The sequence below is a fragment of the Bombina bombina genome, chromosome 10, assembly GCF_027579735.1.
Source record: "Bombina bombina isolate aBomBom1 chromosome 10, aBomBom1.pri, whole genome shotgun sequence".
Lineage (NCBI taxonomy): Eukaryota > Metazoa > Chordata > Amphibia > Anura > Bombinatoridae > Bombina > Bombina bombina.
The window spans coordinates 105,391,086-105,412,021 of NC_069508.1; positions in this window are offsets into that span (position 1 = coordinate 105,391,086).

A 20,936-nucleotide genomic window follows, 5' to 3' on the forward strand; every position below is an offset into this window, starting at 1 on the left:
GGAACCACCAATCCCTTTCTGTCCTACATGTATTGAAAGGACTGTACATTTTAGGGATAAGATTTTTACTGAGCCAATCTCCTCTCAGGCAGATGTTGTCCAAGAGTCTACTGATGATAGTCAATTTGTGCAGCAACTTTCTCCTCTAACGTCCCAAAAATTAGCGCCCCCACCAGCAGTGCCCTGCACTTCTGCTCTAGCACCTGATGGAGTTACTTTAAAAGACATAGCTGCGGTTATGTCTTCCACAATTTCTGATGCGTTGTCTGCTTTTCCTGTGTTTCAAGGCAAGCGTAAGAGGAAAGATAACCATGTTATCAGTGGGGTTTCTGATGCCATGGTGGCAGTTTCAGATGTACCCTCCCAAGGAACTGAGATGGAGGGTATAGAGGTTCTGATGTCGAATTTAGATTCAGAGAGTTCTTTACCTTTGACTGATTCAGAGGTAGTCTCTTTCCAACTTAAACTAGAACGCCTCCGTCTGTTACTCAGGGAGGTGTTGATCACCTTAGATGACTGTGATTCCACAGTAGTAGTTGCTCCTGAGAAGGCGAGTAAGTTGGATAGATATTTCAAAGTTCCTACTTTCTCAGATGTTTTTCCAGTTCCTAAGCGAGCTTTGGAGATTGTTTCTAAGGAATGGGAGAGACCAGGTATTCCCTTCTTTCCGTCTCCTATTTTCAGAAAGATGTTTCCTATAGCTGACGCTGTCAAGGAAGCTTGGCAATCAGTTCCTAAGGTAGAGGGGGCTATCTCTACTTTAGCCAAGCAAACTACTATTCCTATTGAGGATAGTTGTGCTTTTAAAGACCCCATGGACAAGAAGTTGGAGGGTCTTCTTAAAAAGATTTATGTTCACCAGGGTCAACTGTTGCAGCCGGCGGCGTGCATTGCTACTGTCACTAGTGCGGAAGCTTATTGGGTTGATGCTCTGTCCGAGTCTCTTAAGTCTGAGACTTCTTTGGAAGAGATCCAAGACAGGATTAAGGCTTTAAAGTTAGCCAATTCTTGTATTATGCATGCTTCTTTGCAAATTACTAAATTAGCAGCTAAAAGTTCAGGGTTTCTCTATTCTAGCCCGCAGGGCTTTATGGTTAAAACCTTGGTCTGCGGATGTGTCATCCAAGTCTAAGCTTCTAGCTATTCCTTATAAAGGAAAGACCGTGTTTGGACCTGGCCTGAAAGAAAATATTTCTGACATCACGGGAGGTAAGGGTCATCTTCTTCCTCAGGATAAGAGAAATAAACAAAAAGGGCGACAAAGTAATTTTTGCTCCTTTCGTAATTTCAAGGGAAATTCTTTCTCTTCCTCCTCTAAACAAGAAGGAAACTATTCGCAATCCAAGCCTACTTGGAGACCTAACCAGTCTTGGAACAGGGGTAAACAGTCCAAGAAGCCTGCTGCTGACTCTAAAAAAGCATGAAGGGTATGCCCCCGATCCGGGACCAGATCTGGTGGGGGCAGACTTTCTTTCTTCGTTCATGCTTGGGTGCGAGACGTTCAGGATCCCTGGGCTATAGAAATAGTGTCCCAGGGATACGAACTGTAGTTCAAAAATTTTCCTCCTCGAGGAAGATTTCTTCTTTCAAGATTATCTGCAAACCAGATAGAAAGAGAGACATTCTTACATTGTGTAAGAGACCTCTCCTCCCTGGGAGTGATTACTCTCGTTCCTGTACAGGAACACGGGTAGGGTTTTTATTCAAATCTGTTTGTAGTTCCCAAGAAGGAGGGAACCTTCCGACCTATCTTAGACCTCAAAAGTCTGAACAAGTTTCTCAGAGTTCCTTCTTTCAAGATGGAAACTATTCGTACTATTCTTCCATTGATCCAGGAGGGTCAATTTATGACGACAGTGGACTTAAAGGATGCAAATCTACATGTTCCTATCCACAGAGATCATCAAAAGTTCCTGAGGTTTGCCTTTCTGGACAAGCACTTTCAGTTTGTGACTCTTCCTTTCGGGCTAGCTACGGCACCCAGAATTTTCACAAAGGTTCTGGGGTCTCTGCTGGCAGTTCTAAGACCGCGGGGCATTGCGGTGGTGCCTTATCTGGACGATATTCTAATCCAGATGCCATCTTGTCAACAAGCAAGGTCCCATACCGTGTTTGTGCTATCATTCCTGAGGACTCACGGGTGGAAGGTAAATCTGGAAAAGAGTTTCTTAATCCCAAGAACAAGGGTGACTTTCTTGGGAACTGTAATGGATGGATCAGGAGACAAGGGATTCACTTCAATGGTGGCTGTCTCTGGATCATCTATCCCAGGGAACATGCTTTCGCAGACCATCCTGGGTGATTGTGACAACAGATGCCAGCCTTGTAGGGTGGGGAGCTGTTTGGGGTCCTCTAAAGGCTCAGGGAGTGTGGACTCAGGCGGAGTCTGTTCTTCCTATAAACATCCTGGAACTGAGAGCGATATTCAATGCTCTTCTGGCCTGGCCTCAGTTAGCTTCGGCCCAGTTCATCAGATTCCAGATGGACAACATAACAACAGTGGCTTACATCAATCATCAGGGGGGAACAAGGAGTTCCTTAGCGATGACAGAGGTAGCCAAGATAATCCGGTGGGCAGAGGCCCATTCTTGCCATCTGTCAGCGATCCATATCCCAGGGGTGGACAACTGTGAGGCGGACTTTCTGAGCAGGCAGACTTTTCATCCGGGAGAGTGGGAACTCCATCCGGAGGTACTCTCCAACCTGATTCTCAAATGGGGTCAGCCGGAGTTAGATCTCATGGTATCTCATCAGAATGCCAAGCTTCCAAGATACGGGTCAAGGTCCAGGGATCCTCAGGTGGCACTGATAGATGCTCTAGCAGTTCCTTGGTCCTTCAGCCTAGCATATCTTTCCCCCCATTTGCGCTTCTTCCTCGGGTCATTGCTCAAATCAAATAGGACGAGGCATTAGTGATCCTCAATGCTCCTGCGTGGCCTTGCAGGATTTGGTATGCCGATCTGGTGGGCATGTCATCCCTACCACCTTGGAGACTGCCATTGAAGATGGACCTTCTCATTCAGGGGCCCTTCCTTTACCCAAATGTAGCTTCTCTGAAACTGACTGCTTGGACATTGAACGCTTAATTTTATCCAAGCAGGGTTTTTCTGACTCAGTTATAGAGATCTTAATTCAGGCGCATAAGCCTGTAACTATTTATTATAAGATATGGCGTAAATATCTTTATTGGTGTGAATCCAAGGGCTACTCATGTAATAGAGTTAAGGTTCCCAGAATTTTGTCTTTTCTCCAAGAAGGATTGGAAAAGGGTTTAGCGGCAAGTTCCTTAAAGGGGCAGATCTCTGCCTTATCTATTTTATTACATAAACGTCTGGCAGATGTTCCAGATGTTCAATCCTTTTGTCAGGCTTTGGTTAGAATCAGACCTGTGTTTAAACCAATTGCTCCTCCATGGAGTTTGAATTTAGTCCTTAGGGTTCTTCAAGGGGCTCCATTTGAGCCTATGCATTCCTTAGATATTAAGTTGTTATCTTGGAAGGTTTTATTTCTTGTTGCTATTTCTTCAGCTCGAAGAGTGTCTGAGCTTTCGGCGTTGCAATACAATTTGCCTTACCTTATTTTCCATTCGGATTAGGTAGTTTTACGTACTAAACTAGGGTTCCTTCCTAAGGTGGTTTCAGACAGGAACATTAATCAGGAGATTGTTTTTCCTTCCTTGTGTCCTAATCCTTCTTCTCAGAAGGAAAGGCTTCTGCATAATTTGGATGTAGTCCGTGCTTTGAGGTTTTATTTACAAGCAACTAAGGATTTTCATCAGTCCTCTTCTCTGTTTGTAGTTTTCTCTGGAAAACGTAAGGGTCAGAAAGCTACGGCTACCTCTCTTTCTTTTTGGTTGAGGAGTATCATCCGCTTTGCATATGAGACTGCTGGACAGCAGCCTCCTGAAAGAATTACGGCTCATTCCACTAGGGCGGTTGCTTCCTCTTGGGCATTCAGAAATTAAGCTTCTGTGGAACAGATTTGCAAGGCTGCAACTTGGTCTTCTCTTCACACTTTTCTAAGTTTTATAAATTTGATACTTTTGCCTCGGCTGAGGCTGCTTTTGGGAGAAAGGTTCTTCAAGCAGTGGTGCCTTCCGTTTAGGTTCCCTGTCTTGTCCCTCCCTTATCATCCATGTACTCTAGCTTTGGTATTGTATCCCACAAGTAAAGATGAAATCCGTGGACTCATCGTGTCTTTAAAAAGAAAAGAAAATGTATGCTTACCTGATAAATTTGTTTCTTTTTAGACACGATGAGTCCACACGGCCCGCCCCGTTCTTTTTAAGACAGGGTGTTATTTTTTTGTAAACTTCAGACACCTCTGCACCTTGGCTTTTCCTTTCTCTTCCTAACTTCGGTCGAATGACTGGAGTGGGAGGGAAGGGAGGAGCTATTTATCAGCTCTGCTGTGGTGCTCTTTGCCTCCTCCTGCTGACCAGGAGGCGATATCCCACAAGTAAGGATGAAATCCGTGGACTCATTGTGTCTAAAAAGAAACAAATTTATCAGGTAAGCATAAATTTTCTTTTTACAATATTTAAATGTGTTGATTGTAAAAGCACAGTTTCTTGTTTGGCATGATAACACGATAAAGACTACAGGTTTCCAGGTGGTGAGAAGTCTTCATCCAGACGGCTAGGTCTTCACTCATCTGCGTCTTCTATCTTCATCCCGGCAATGTCTTCTATCTTCATCCCAGCGGTGAGGAGCGGGTCCATCTTTGAATACATCCAGCACGAGGCGTCCTCTCCATAGGGTCACTGCCGTACACTGAATCTTTTCAAAATGGCATCTCTTGCATTCCTATTGGCTGATTTGATCTTTGAAATTCAAATCAGCCAATAGGATAAGAGCTACTGAAATCCTATTGGCTGTTCAAATCAGCCAATAGGATGAGAGCTAAAATCAGCCAATAGAAATTTAGTAGCTCTCATCCTTTTGGCTGATTTTAACAGCCAATAGGATTTCAGTAGCTCTCATCCTATTGGCTGATTTGAATTTCAAAAATCAAATCAGCCAAAAGGAATGCAAGAAACACCATTTTGAAAAGGCTCCCTTGCATTGAAGATCTAGTGTACGGCGGTTACCGTATGAAGAGGACGCTCTGCGCCGGATGTCTTCCGCGCCACCGGGTTGAAGTTAGAAGACGCTGCCTGGATGAAGATAGAAGACGTCACCAGGATGAATGAAGACTTCTCGCCGCCTGGATGAAGACTTCTCGCCGCCTGGATGAAGACTTCTCGCCGCCTGGATGTCCAGACTTCAGAAACTGTAAGTGGATCTTCGAGGGTTAGTGTTAGTTTTTTTTTATCTTTTTGGATGTTTTTTTTTTTTTAGATTAGGGTTTGGGCTTTATGTAAAAGAGCTGAATGCCATTTTCAGGGCAATGTAAAAGAGCTGAATGCCCTTTTAAGGGCAATGCCCATACAAATGCCCTTTTTAGGGCAATTGGTAGCTTAAGTTTTTGTTAGAGTTAGGTTTTTTATTTTGGGGGGTTGGTTGGGTGGTGGGTTTTACTGTTGGGGTGTTTGTATTTTTTTTCAGGTAAAAGAGCTGATTTCTGTAGGGTAATGCCCTACAAAAGGCCTTTTTAAGATCTATTGGTAGTTTATTGTAGGCTAGGTTTTTTTATTTTGGGGGGGCTTTTTTATTTTTATAGGGCTATTAGATTAGGTGTAATTGTTTCTATTTTGGATAATTTTGTTTGTTATTTTTCGTCATTTAGTGTTTGTTATTTTTCGTAACTTAGTATTTTTTATTTTTGTAATTTTAGACTTAATTTTTTTTAGTAGTGTTAGTTTTTTTTTTAATGTGTAATTTTTTTTTTTATTGGTAGTTATTTTAATTTTAGTATAATAGTTTAGTATAATAGTTCTGTTAGGTTAATTGTTAGTTTAAACTTATGTATTTTTAATTTCACAGGTAAGTTTTTATTTAGTTTAAGATAGGGATATTGTAATTTTAATTTAAAGTAAGGGGGTTGTTAGGTTTAGGGGTTATTAGACCAGGTTCGCTGCAAAATGGGTATTATAGATATAAGATTGTTCAAAACTACCCATAAAAAGATTGGCAAAGCTTGGAGCGAACCTGGTGCCCATGGCCGTCCCTTTGATCTGCAGATAATATCTGCTTTGATATAAGAAGTAGTTGTGTCCGAGAATAAAACTTATCAACTCAATGATAAAATCTATTTGTTGGACTGGCATGTAAATATCTTGTTCTAGATACGACTGAACTGCTTTAGTGCCTAAATCGTGACGTATATTTGAATAGAGGGCCCCTACGTCACAGGACACCCACCAACAATGTTCGTCCAGGACACAATCCTGTAATTTTAATAGTAAATCTGTGGAGTCCTTGATGAAGGAAGGAAGGGTAATGACAAATTTCTGCAGATAATGATCGATATAAACTGATAAGGAATCAGTAAGACTTCCTATGCCAGCGATGATAGGTCTGCCCTGGGGTTTCAGAGGGTCCTTGTGGACTTTGGGCAGATGATAGTAAAATGCCGTGCAAGGATATTTGGGGAGACAAAAGTCTCTTTCAGATTTGTTCATAATACCAATATCAAAGACCTCTCTGTAGGATTTGTTTTAACTGATCAAGATAGCGAGGAGTCGGGTCACCAGATAGAACTTGGTAATACTCCTTATCATTTAATATACGATTTGCCTCTAGAATATAGTCTTGTATGTTTTGTAAAACAATTCCTCCGCCTTTGTCCGCCTGTCTGATCACCAGATCAGATCTATTGGTGAGACCTAATAAGGCCTTACGTTCATTATAATTCAGATTGTATTTATACCTAAGCTTTTTTTGTTTTTTGGCTAATTTTTCTAGGTCTCCTAAGACCAAGTTAGCATAAATGTCAATGTGATTGACATTATTCTTAGGTGGGACAAAGGTGGATTTAGGCCTCAAATTCTTATGAATGAAGGCATCAAACAAGTCTTCCATAAGAGTATGGGGTTCATAGGTAACAAAACCTTCTGATAGATGAGAGTCCATTGAGTTAGTAACAATGGGTCTGAGATTATCAATCTTGTTTTTCTTATCGGCAAAGTATTTCTGTAGGGATAATTTCCTCACATAGCTATTTATATCCACAAATATTTCATATATATTGAAATGATTAGAGGGACTAAAAGATAACCCTCTCCCAAGAACTCTAATCTCATCATCACTGAGTGTATGTGATGAGAGATTAAAAATACCTTTTTGAGGTCTCTCTAATTTTTCCTTTTTGCGGGTGAGGGATTTACCTCGAGTTCCTCGCTTCCTAGTGGTCTTTTTACTCTTTGGGAGGAGTGGGGCCCCACAGGTCCTTGCCACACCGGTTGATCCTGTGATTGATGGCTTGCCCCTAAAAAAGGTGCATGTGGAATTGAGTTGACAGCATTATTAACATTAGTCTCTTCTTCATTATTTTGTAGCAACTGATATCTATTAGGGTGTACAAAATTCTGCTGTATCCTTTGATCTGTATCTCGGGGGCCAGATTCTAGATGGTGACCTCTTCTGTCACTAGTGACAGTAGGTGAGGCCCAATAGGGATCTCTATTGTGATTATTGGTATGATTAATGCGATTAGTCACTCTGTTCTCATGATATTGAGGTCTGTAGTCCCTACTTGTGGAATTATAAGGTATATGTTCTCTATTGTAAGAATTATGATGATGGTAGGAAGAGTGAGAAGAATAATTGGTATATACAGGGAGTGTGAAGGGGTTAGGTGTCGGGTTATTATGGTAGGATGAATTATTTCTACCATTTGAAGGTTTATTTGTATTAGTCTGTGATTTTGGATAATTATTACGTCTCCTCTCCCCTACTATTTGCCACCCTCCATTTGTGCTTGGTCCACTTATGTTAGAGTGATCCGCAATATTTACAGGTCTAGGTGTTCTATTCATCCGATTAAAAGTGTATACCTGACCTTTGGAATAATCCTCGTTATCCCTTTCCATTTTTTTATTTTTGTGAAAAATGATTTGTTGCTGATAATCATCAGCTTTATCGTAAGTATCTTTCCTCAAAAGTTCAAATTGTGGGGATGATTTATGGACCTCAATTTCTTGTTGTAATTTATCAATTTCAAGTCCTACTTCATCAACTAGTGTTTGTCTGTGTTTGATTAAAATATCCATAAGGGTCATAGAACAAGTGTTTAAAGCATTCTCCCATTCTTTAAGAACATCATCATTGTTTTTGAAAGAGCAATTTTTAAACATCCTAAGACCTCTGGGTATTTGGTTCTTATTTTTATACTTCTTGAGAGTATCCAAATCCCACCAATGTCTATGTTCAGTTTTGAGCAAAGATTCTAGTTTATTAAATGCAGATTGTAAAGACAGAGGTGGGCTGGCTACTTCAGAAGTAGAACCAATAGATTCAACATTTACCCTCCGATTTGCTCTTTCTGAGGAGGAAAGCATACTGGCCCTAATATATATATATATAAAGATAAAAAGTGTATCTATATGAAAAAGGGATGCAGCTACCCCTAGTGTTAGCCAGTGGTATTCTAGTATGTATGGAGAGAGTGGTGTGTACTCGGTGGACACACCACGCCCTTAGGGGGCACTTCCTCAGTTCCAATATAATAGGTGATATGGTAGTGCTTGTTATGTCTCAACAAAAAAACAGGCCTAAATCTAGAAATATGATAATGGCAACAATAATAAAACTATAAATGAAACCCTAAAAAATCTAAAATGTGGACATAAGTAAGTAACCACAATGCTGAAAATGATAATAGTAGAAAACTATATATATATAAGAATATATATATATTATTAGAATATAAACATAGATTGGAAAAAATAATAAAATCAATTCAAAACCAAATAATGATAATGTGAAAGTCTATGAGTCCAGGGTAATGACAATTTCCAGATGTTTGAGGCTGCACTCTGTCAAAGGATGGCTATCCTGTAGTATGGAATCTAAAAAAGAATAAAAAACAGAGGCGCCACCATGGCCTAATATCGCCAGTACAGGTAAAATGAGCAGCAATATGAGAATGTGAATACTCACAAACATAAAGCACCCCACTGGTGCTAGTAGAGCAGACTGACACTTCTCAGTGGTTCAGCACACTGTATCCAAAGCGCAGAGACAGTCAGGAATCCTCTGACACTCCAATGTATATGTGCCTATGGATAAAGGAGAAAGCAACACGACATGGCCCAATATCATCAAGACAAGGGGAAAATAATACCAATTGCTTGCACTTACAAGATGGTGGGCACCTGCAGGTGCAATCTCAGCAAACTGGAGCCAAAACGTCGCCCAGTAGACTTAAAACAGCAATCCTCAACAGGAACCAGGATCAATGATATAATTTATCACAGGAGGTGATAAATCACACACAATAGCAAGTGTATAAAAGTATAAAAATTCATGGTGAAGGTACTGGTCGCAAGATGCTGTCATCATAAGGAAGAAACAGCCAGACAGTAGCGTCACACTCGGTCAAGGTGCTAGCCGGAGGGGCGGAAGCAAACTGCCAATGAAATAGCCAGCAAAGAAAATACGGCTGCACAACGGGTCTCAAAAAAAATCCAATATTTATTGAAAAACGTACCTAGGGACATACCTAGGCAGACAGGTAGGACACAAGACCTTGTGTCCTACCTGTCTGCCTAGGTATGTGCCTAGGTAATGTGTTTCAATAAATATTGGATTTTTTTTGGAGACCCGTTGTGCAGCCATATTTTCTTTGTAAAATAGTTTTTATACCTGTGAGGCAATGTCACTATCCATCAATAAGACAGTGAGTGCTGTTTTTTAACAGTTTTTTTTAACATGCACACAGATGTACACTTCTTGTTAGCTTCAATATCAAAAAGGCCAGCATAAAAAAAATATTAGGTACATATGATATGCATGATAGTAACTCTTTTTACAGTTCACTATACTGGCCCTTTAAGAAAGCAAACACATACATACACTGTACACAGTATTACAGTGATGTACACAGTGTTACAGTGATGTACACAGTGTTACAGTGATGTACACATTATTACAGTGATGTACACAGTATTACAGTTACAGGCCTCTAGTTATCAAAGCGTCTAATATGGTGCATTCGCGACGTCAAGTACGCTCGCCACACTTCGACATACATCGCCGTCGCGGACCGTAATACGTTCGCCTTAGTTATCAAAAAACCCGTCCAAAATATGCGCGTCAAGTACGGTGCGAAGAGCCGCGGACTGTTGTTAACTAACAGTCATCGACGTCTCAGCGATTCGAGCTTTTCCCAACTTTATTTATATCTCCAGTAAATTCAATGAACAGAGCAACTATTTTTGCCAAGTAAAAATTTTGTTGAAAAATCCAGTGAGTGCAAGGTCTTTCTTTGATGATATACTTAATTCTACTAGCACCCTGGTTGCTGCAATTTAAGTGAGAGTGCACATCTATGCTAACGTATATATATATATATATATATATATATATATAGATATAGATATATACACTGCAATTTGTTTTGCTTGCAATATAATTTTAAATATAGCATGTAGCGACATATTCAGATCAAAATGTATATTTGTTTTCTTACAAATTTCATATATTGGACATATTTTACTATTATATCCTTATAGTTTCAAGTTTAATATGTGTGTGTGTATATACAGAGTATATGTATTTAATAACTATCAATATCTGAAGGGGATATGACACAAAATATCTACACCAGTGGGAGCTAGCTGATCGTTGAGCCTATTCTGTTTTTCTTTTCTCTATATATAAATTCACTGCGACAAGTAAGGTCCAACACTGTGCACAAACTACTTTTTAAAGAGAGACACACTTGGAGCCTAATTAATTAAAAACATTCATTTTGTATTTTATGTTTCAATTTTAATGCATTAAATGTCCAACCGCCCCCCCCCCCCCCGGGTCAACATATTTTCTAATTGACATGTTTATTTTGCAGCATTATATAGATAGATATAGATGTATATAGATAGATATAGATAGATAGATAGATAGATAGATAGATAGATAGATAGATATCTATATTTATATATCTGAAGGGGATAGCAAACAACAAATATCTACACCAGTGAGAGCTAGCTTATCAGTGAGCCTATTATGTATTTTTTTGGTCTTTCTATATCAATTAATTTTGACAAGTTAGTTCCCACACTGTGCACAAAATATGTAATCCCTAATATTTAGAGAGAGACACACTTGTAGCCTAATTCATTACAGGCATTTTTGCTTTATTTAAATTATATTTAATGCATTACATGTCACACACCCCCAACCCCCCCCCCCCCCGTGTCTACATATTATTTTCTAATAGACTTATTTTTCTTTTGCATCATCACTTATATAAATAGATATCTCTATATAGATATATAGATATAAGAGAGAGAGATCTCTCTCTCTCTCTATTTATATATATATATATATATATATATATATATTACTTAATATCTCTCTCTGTATGTATGTACATATTTTTCAATGTTTTCAATGTCATTTTCGAATATACAAATAGATGTGTTTATGTATGTATATATATATATATATGTATATATATATATATATATGTACATACATACATAGCAAGAGATATTAAGTAATAGATAAAAATAGATATAAATATTAATTATAAATATAAATATATATATTTTTATTTTTTAAAATTAATATATATTTTAAATTATTAAATGGAAGACCAATATCATAGAATATAATTCCAAACGACAATACCAACATTAAACTCTCACTAACGGAAGACAAAGCACATTTATGTACTTTCATTATTAAAATTTGACATTCAAGTTTACATTTTTTTTAAAATTACTATTTACCTTTTTAATTAGTGCTTTGTTTATCTTTATTTTGAAAAGAATGAATCTAGGCTGAGGATTAAGAGAAATTCAATTGAACCACCCTTTCAAAAACACTATTTCATTGTTGATGTTCAATCAGCAAGGTCAACTCATGAATGATTGCCAATGGGTAATAATGGAAATATTGCCCATACAGTCAGTTAACCGTTATCTTTTATGTCTCTAGAATGATGCGAGTATACATGTACCAAGCCTTATAAAGCTTTGGAATCAATACAATTTATAGTGCTTGCCTTATCCTCACAAGTTTGCCCACCATATATACAATTTATATCAAAAATATCTTTGACCCGTGGTATTTAACTATTTGGAAATGGTCAATAAGGGTGTAGCTCCATACTCAAAACTTACTATCTGAAGCATGAACAATAACATTTGATGTTTAGTTTAACTTTACTCCTCAGATAACCTTTTCGACTTGAAATAGAAATGCATATGTGAAACTCAATCATATAACTATTCCAATTTTACAAATATCTGGTGGACCTGATACGATTGTGCGGATCAGGTCCGCCAGACCTTGCTGAATATCCTTTCACTAATCAGCATTGCACCAGCAGCTCTTGTGAGCTCCTGCTGTAACGCCGCAACCTGCAGAATTGAGGATAATTGACGACCAGCAGGGAGTGTCAATTAACCCGATCGTACTATATCATTTGTAATTGTTGAGACTACTGTCCGCCTCATAAGATCAGGTGGACAGGGTTATTGATCAGCAGTCTTTATACTGCTGCTCCCTAACTTGTGTTTCTGTTGATTCCTAATAATTGCCTGAATCGCGTCCCCTTAATAAATGTGTGTCACTGCATCTATGTGCTTTAATCAATCAGCAGCTATATAGTTGTACAAATTGTAGCATATTTATACTGATTTTTTTTTCATGTCACTAGAAATTAATCTTCCAATGAATACAGTGAGACATTAATTACTAAGAAATAAACTTTTTAAATATATATATATATATTTTTTAAATAATACTAAATCTTTCAAACATCGGAGAGTGCCTCCTGCATCCGACGTACTGCCCTTGCAACAGCTCTCAGGGCCTCTGCTAACTCATCAAAAATTGCTTGCAGGAATGGCCCAGTTTGGGTTCCCTGATTTCGATCTAGAAACAGAACAAAAGAATGTATATTAGATAAATTATTTATCAATATCGAATTTGCAAAAAAAATTATATTCTTTTCACTTACATTCCTCCCTAGGCACCTCCTCCTCAGGCACCTCCTCCTCAGGCACCTCCTCCTCAGGCACCTCCTCCTCAGGCACCTCCTCCTCTTCCTCCCAAAGCACCTCCTCCTCCCGTTCTTCCTCTCTAGCCACCTCCACCGCTGGTGACAATCGGTTTGCCGATGCTATCGCCGGTACTTGGTCGTCTGTAAGAGATGAAGCATAATAATGAATAATTATTAGTATGATCAAAAAAAACTTCAAAATTTTCCAATTCTTTCATTAAAAACTATTTTCTAATTTTTAATTTATTTTAATTTTTTTTTAAATACATAAAGTGTAAATGAAAAAAAAAAATTCCTTTCATTTGTTCTAAAGAGATTATAAATGTTTTCAATCATGATAATTTAGTTCAATCATCTTTGATATTTCTAAGATTAGCATATTTAGATATTCTCCGTATTTGCTGAATTGATAATGATCAGAGATGCCTTGATGAAATGACAAATCCATATGCAATGTGATAACTTCATCAAATGACCGATATAGAATGAAGTAAATGTATTATAACTATATTGTCAAGCTTTTAAAATATTCCAATCTTTATCTAAATTCTGAAAGAAAATGTTTCTATTGTCCTTTCAACATGCATCCGAAATAACATTTAAAATATAACAAATTGTAAACTAAACTTAATCAAACATAGTATGATAATTGGCAAATTACCTTGGATATCAGGGACTTCATCTGTCCCTGAATCCTCAGGAGCAGTTATGAACCTGAGAGGCATTGGTGGCGAGGAGCGGTTGCTCCTTGGTGTAGCCATGGATACTGGCCTAAAATATCTCGGGACCTGAGCACGCCTGCGATCTGTGAAAATATAAAGTTGTATGTACACATTAGATACAGGTTATATATTATTGTTGAGTTATGTATCTTCAGCATCAATGCATGTAATGTCCCAAAAAAAATAAAAAAATTAAAAATTGAGAGAGAGAGCGCAATATCGGTCTCTTTCTCTGTCTTTTTCTCTGTCTCTATCTCTGTCTCTATCTCTGTCTCTATCTCTGTCTCTATCTCTGTCTCTATCTCTGTCTCTTTCTCTGTCTCTTTCTCTGTCTCTTTCTCTGTCTCTGTCTCTTTCGCAGTCTCTCTTTCTCTGGCTGTCTCTGTCTCCCTCTCTGTCTCTCTATATATATATAGAGAGATAGAGAGAGAGAGAGAGAGAGATAGAGATAGATAGATATAGATATATAGCTATATATAGTATTATAGCTCTATAAACACATATATATATATATATATATATATATGTTTATACATATATATATATATATATATTTATATATATATATATATATATATATATATATATATATATATATATATATATATATACACACATATCTATATCTATATGAATATATATCTATATCTATATTTCTATCTCTCTCTCTCTCTCTCTCTATATATTATATATATATATATATATATATATATAGATAGATAGATATAGATATATAGCTATATATAGTATTATAGCTCTATAAACATATATATATATGTTTATATATATATATATATTTATATATATATATATATATATATATATATATATATTCTTCAACAAACTACAAGAGAAGAACAAGGACCATCAAAAAATGTCCTAAGGCCCTGTACAGATAGGGAATCAAGCACTCTTTTTTATAAAAATAGCTCAAAAGTGTAGCTAAATTAAACAAATGGAATGAATCTCTGACCAGTACAATCATAGAGAACAGAAAATGGTTTATTAATAGTACAGAAAGAAGTAAATCCTAACTGTCCAAACATAGCAATAGGCCAGTTGTGCGCTGGCCTCGGGTATATGTTAGCAACACAAAGTAAAGTATGTTGAACAAACAATATAGTACATGTGGCCAATTAAAACCCTGAAGATGTGCACATCATAATCATAATATTGGCAAAAATACAGTCCAAAGACACCTAGTACACTGCTACACCCAAGCTGTACACGGTACCCAAGTCAATACAAGGGATAATTACCGGACAGGAAAATTTTTAGGGATCTAAGTAGTGATAGGTGCTTTGTAAAGATTTCAGGAACAACAATAATGGCAGTATAGCAACAATTACAAAGAATTACATACAAGTATGAATAATAGCTATTGCAATGGTTATTAGCAATAAGATAGATAGTGAGTTACATACAAGTATGAAGAATAACTATTGCAATGGTTATTAGCAATAAGATAGATAGTGGAACATAGTAATACAACCTCCATAATGAATTGCCTCAGTACAGCAGTTATATAGAGACACAGCAGTTTACATAGAGATGCCTGCATATATTGAGATAAAATTCTCACAAGATTGTATTGCTGAAGAAAACAACCAAATCACACCAGGATGATTTTCCACATATAGCGGTATTGTTTTCAGCCAAACTTAGCATAAGTCCAAGATATGCAAAATGGGATAAGTGCTGCCAAAGCTGCATGCGTGTTAGTAAAGCATAGTTCGTGGACTTCCTGCTGGAGGCGGAGCACACAGGTAGCACAGGTGTTAGCTCCCGCTCCAGGTACACGCTGCCTGGAGAAAAACTATCTGCCAGCGGTTTGCTGAATTATCCTTGGCCGTGGAAACGCCATCCGGCCTGGATTTGGGATCCGTGGATCCTTGCAACAGAAGTCCCCTAAAGCAGCCTGGTTAGTGCTTGTTGGCTGAAGCACAAGTTTTATTTTCCATAGACGGCGGGGCAGTACAAGTACCTGGTCCTATATATACAGCCCTAACTCACGGACAAGATGTGCCGCATGTGTTAAATCAGCAAGACAAGCAAGTTCACGGTGGTTCTGTCATGCATATGTGAAACCCCTCTGCCCTGTGGCCAGTTATACAGGGCTCGACTTCAGTCAACCTAGGCTCAACCCAGACTCAACCCAGGCTTAAATTGGTGCATATATCCCCTACCTTCACTGCAGAGACCACTACAGAGACTATTACTTACCCCCGTCGGGGGTCCGGTGCGCCGGTGTCTCTGCGGTGGTTGTTTGTACTGGTGCCTTGACAAGTGGGACACAGAAGGGAACGCTGCGGATGCTAAGGCTGGGCCCCGCTGATGGTCTTGGGGAGAAGGACTGTGGCAGCATTTGAGCGCGAAGTGCGGTGGAACCCGAGTGTGCCGTCAGGATCACAGTGGCAGCGGATGAATCCTCTTTTCTTCTCTGGAGATCTCCTTGCAGCCCACTTCCGGAGCAGAGCGGTCAGCAGATATAATACCCCACACGCTGCTCCCTGGTGTAGTAGTGTGTGTTTGGGACAAAGAGGTGGCTGCAGATCTCGGGTGCGCATCCCCGCTTGAAAACTACAGCTCTACCTGGGCAGCGACGGTGATCCGGATACTATGCACCCCTAGAACCACAACGGAAGAAGGTAGATATAACAGCGTTTGGGCGGCTGGGCTACACAGAATCTGGGTGAGGACAGATCGTTGCTGGTGAGATATTAAACTCAGTCCCTTAAGGCTAATGTGCGTCCATAAATGCACTAAAAAATACATCGGCACCCTTGTCTGTATGATGTCTGTATGATATGCCCTGATATACTGTTATACATCTCTCCTTGCCTTCAAGACCATTCCTGCTGGGAATACAATTTATGTGGACTGGGTTATTTGACTATAATAACTTACAAACCCTGTCTTAGTTGGGTGCAAACACCAAATAATCTGGGCTAGTTGGTGCCCGCACTTAGACTTTTCTGAGTCAATATAAGCAGAGTGGTATGAGACTGAGCCTGGAAAACAATCATCTGAGTAAACATATTGTGCAGTGTAATACAGGGCTTTCTGCTCGGTATACATGAACCACAGTATTAGGTTTGACACTCTATAAAATTTTCTTTTGTCTTGATTTACAATGTCCAGGTGCTAGAGTGTTTTTGCATACATAGAGATAATATTGCCTTAAACTGTTTAAGATAACGAAATTTAAATTTGTTTGGGCTGTGGCTTTTTGTTGTAATATATACAGATTGCTGGAATTAGATGTACTGAAAGCAGAGTATAGATATATAAGAGAGACACACAAGTGAAACACTTCAATAAGCTCTATAAGAGAGTTTTAAGCACAATGCAGTTAGTCTGTCTCTCTTGTGTGCTATACTGAATACACATTGCTACACTTAGCTGTAAAAATTCTGTAGGCAGATAGTATGTTTACTATACAAGATAGGCACCTTGATATATTAGTAACAAAAGCTGTATAGGATAGCCTAATTACAATCTGTTCAGGCAGTGCTCTCCTTGATATATTGCATAAGCACGTTGTGACTATATGTATATGTGATAGTGAGGTTAAATGCTTAGGACAATTTAATTACTATCTGCTCAGTCTGTGTTTTTGCTACATTGTATACATAGCATTGTGTCTAAATGTAAGGTTTTGAAGCTAGACAATATTCCCGCTGCTTAAGAAAGGATCATATTGTCCATAATTATATTGTTTAGATTACATTGAACTACGCTGTCTATAATATTCTTATGACCTAAGTGCGGGTCCTAGAACAATTTTTTCACTTAGTCAAGTGTTATCTAATAATAACTTAATAAGTTTGCACTATTTTAGGAAAGTTACAGATCCGCGTAACACAAACTAAACTATAAGTCTTACAAATCACAAATTTTTCCTTTTTTTTTTTTTCTCTCTCTCTCTCCCTTGAGAGTTCACTGATTAGAAGTTTGTATAGAAATTCTTTAAAGTGTGTAACACGATAATATAACGAGGGTCAAGATAGAAGTAATTTAAATATATGTTTTGAAGTCCCTTGCCTCTGTGTTTCCTCACACATAATATTAAGTTTAATAAATAAATGCACCATAAATTTATCTAAGATTTCCGACTAGAATATACACGGCTACAGGGTGAGTTTATAGTACACAATAAAAAGTTTGAAAAATATAAATTAGGTAGGATAGGACCCTAATCGTTCTATACAGAAAATTGATCATTGATTATTTGTTAGACGATACAGGTTTGGGCCAAGTAAGGGTTAAGTACACTTTTTGGTTAAACTCCCTTTTTTTTTTCTCTCTTTCTTCTCATAAATTCAATTATTAGTAACCAGCAGTTTATGGATAGGTACATGCACCAAAAGAGCTCTCCCTCCAATATGCCGCCTAAATCTAAAGATAAGAAGGGGGGCAGCAGTACGCTGGACTCTAGCATTGATACTCCATTAGACAAAAGTTCACCGTCTCTAATGGCCAGTAATATGGCAGAGTTTGCCGCCGAGGTGGCAAAAATTCTAACTCCTCAATTCGATTCTGTAAAATTGGAAATTAGATCCGAAATTTCAAATCTCACTGCAGAAGTTAGACAATTCTCCGCAAGGATGGAGGAAGCGGAAAATCGGATTTCAGATTTAGAGGATAGATTTAATGTACAGGAGCCTATTACTGAGGCGCATAAAAAAATGATCGCATCATTACAAGCGAAGATTGAGGATCTTGAAGATCGCTCAAGACGAAATAACCTGAAAGTGATAGGCCTCCCAGAAACGTCAGAGTTTCAAGATCTGATGGCCTTTGTGTCTATTACGCTTCCTCAGGCCCTGCAGATTCCGGCTCCTGCTGTCCCCTTTCAGATAGAGAGGGCGCACAGGATAGGGCCGCGTAGAGAAGATACCGAGGGCAATAGACCCAGACCAATTATATTTAAATTTCTTAATTTTCAGGACAAGATGCTATATCTACAATATTATCGAAAATGTAACCCCTTAGTGTTTCGTTCTCACAGACTTCTGATCTTTCAGGATTTTTCATCAGAAACTCTGGCTAAAAGAAGAGACATGTCTTTCTTTTATGGCAGATTACAGAAGGGAAACTACAATATCAGACTAATGTATCCTGCGAGATTGGTAGTACTGAGAGAGGGTAAATACTTTACATTGAATAATGTCATGGAAGCAGAGACTTTCTGCAGAGAGGAGGGGGTCCCATAAAGTAGCCAGTATTAAGCAAATTCTGTGTTTTGGGGTTTTATGTTTCTCTGTTGTTGTTTATGTTTGGATCACTATGTATCTGCTCTACTGCGAGAAGGTTGTTGGTTTCCTTTTTTTTTTTTTTTTTTTCTCTTCTCTTTCTCTCCTTTCCTTCCTCTCCCTCCCTCCCCCCGACCTGTTCACCCGGATGCATTTTGCCTCCTCATTCACAATATAAGCTTAAAATATTATGGAAAATAAATTAAATCTTCTGTCTTGGAATGTGGGGGGTGTAACCTCCCCCATGAAACGTAAATCTATAATTAAACATCTGGGTAGATTCCGGCCTGATATAGTGTTGCTGCAAGAATTACACCTCAAGCCCCAAGAATTTCCCAAACTTAAATCCAAATGGGTTGGGGAGGTGGTGGCAGCGCCCGCTACATCCAGAAAAAGAGGGGTGGCCATATTACTCAATAAAAATTTGAATTATCAGGTGCATAATGTGGAGGTAGACCCGGAAGGGAGGTTTTTAATATTAGAAATCAAAATCAATAAAATACACTATGTAATATGCAATATCTACGGTCCGAACCAAATAGACTATAACTTTTGGGCTATGTTAACATGTACATTACATAAATTTATAGGTAATAATTTAATCATCGCTGGTGATCTCAATCTGATTTCAGATACCGTATTGGATAATTTGAAAAAAAGATCACTACGGGCGAGATGCAGAAAGGTTCGTATTTTTCATAAATTTTGCTCACAACTAGGCCTAATCGATATCTGGCGCTCTCAGAATCCAGATAGTCGTACATTCACATGCATGTCTCATGCGCAGCAGGCATTGACCAGGATAGATTATTTTTTATTTCAGACTCTCTTCTTGGTTGGAACTGGACCTCACAAATTGAAGAAATTATAATATCGGATCACGCGATTATCTCATTGTCATGTAATACGGCTTTAAGAAATACAAGTGGTATCCGCTTTCACTTCCCTAAATTTTTAAATAATAATGTAAGCTTTCAAAATTGGTTAAAATCTAAGTGGGTCGAATACTCAAAAAATAACAGGAACTACTTTGACAAGATTGAGGTATTTTGGGAAGCCTCTAAGGCTGTCCTGCGTGGGAAATAAAATCATATATGATTTCTTTGAAAAAGAAATATACTCAGGTAGAGAGGCAGTTGGCTAATCAAGTTAAAAATGCATATAGAAGGTATATTAGTAATCCCATGAAACAACATTGGGAGACATATGTAAACGCTAAGACAGTGCGTGATATTCATATAAAACAAAATAGTGTTCAGGAGGACATCAGAGCGAAAGCATTGTATGGCGGGCATAAAGGAAGATCCGCAAAATTTCTGGCTAGATTGGTCAAACCTGCCTTAAGGCAACCCATTCCAGCAATTAAACTGGGTACTGCTCGTTACACGCACCATCCTGACATTGAAAGGGTATTTGTGGAATATTTTCAAGAGGTATTCAAATCTGAGACCCCAAATCCAAGTAAAAAAGCAGAATTTTGGCAGAGGATAAAGGTTCCAAATCTCTCAGGAGAAATGAAAAACTCTCTGAATGTTACTATATCTGAAGAGGAGATAACAGCTGCAATTAAACAGGCTAAACCAAATAAAGCTGCCGGACCCGATTCGTTCCCCATCGAATTTTACAGAATTTTAGAACCACAGGTGGTACCGGTATTAGAAAAGCTATTCAATTATTATTTTTCAGAAAAGTAAAGCATAGTTTGTCTTATTGCTGAAGATGTTGTGTGAAAACAGCAAACAAGCCAAATGAGCAGTGGGAGTCAGTCCAGGCTAACCCCCCATATTGCATGTGAAAGCAGCTATTTTCCTATGTTAAGCCATAAGCATGCACTTATCTGATTCTG